Source organism: Penaeus monodon, chromosome 33, assembly GCF_015228065.2.
Source record: "Penaeus monodon isolate SGIC_2016 chromosome 33, NSTDA_Pmon_1, whole genome shotgun sequence".
Taxonomy (NCBI): domain Eukaryota; kingdom Metazoa; phylum Arthropoda; class Malacostraca; order Decapoda; family Penaeidae; genus Penaeus; species Penaeus monodon.
Window position 1 is genome coordinate 23,455,665 of NC_051418.1, and position 269 is coordinate 23,455,933.

Genomic DNA, 269 nt, shown 5'->3' on the forward strand with positions numbered 1-269 from the left:
AGTTATTTCATTTTCACTATTTATCTTAGACAATTGATGCTTTGGTTCTAGGCTCGTTGCATATTGCCACTAAGGCCACCCAATTGTAACGTTACGCCACTGGCTTGGGGTGGATATCATCTAGAAAAGTTGGAGAGAGCTACTGTGCAGGATGAACGAGGAATGTTGCTTTAAGTATGTTTTCTCTTAGTATACTTGACGAATGTGATTTCGGTAAAATAATGATGTCTGTCAATAATTTTCTTAAGGCATTCTTTAATGTTTCACGC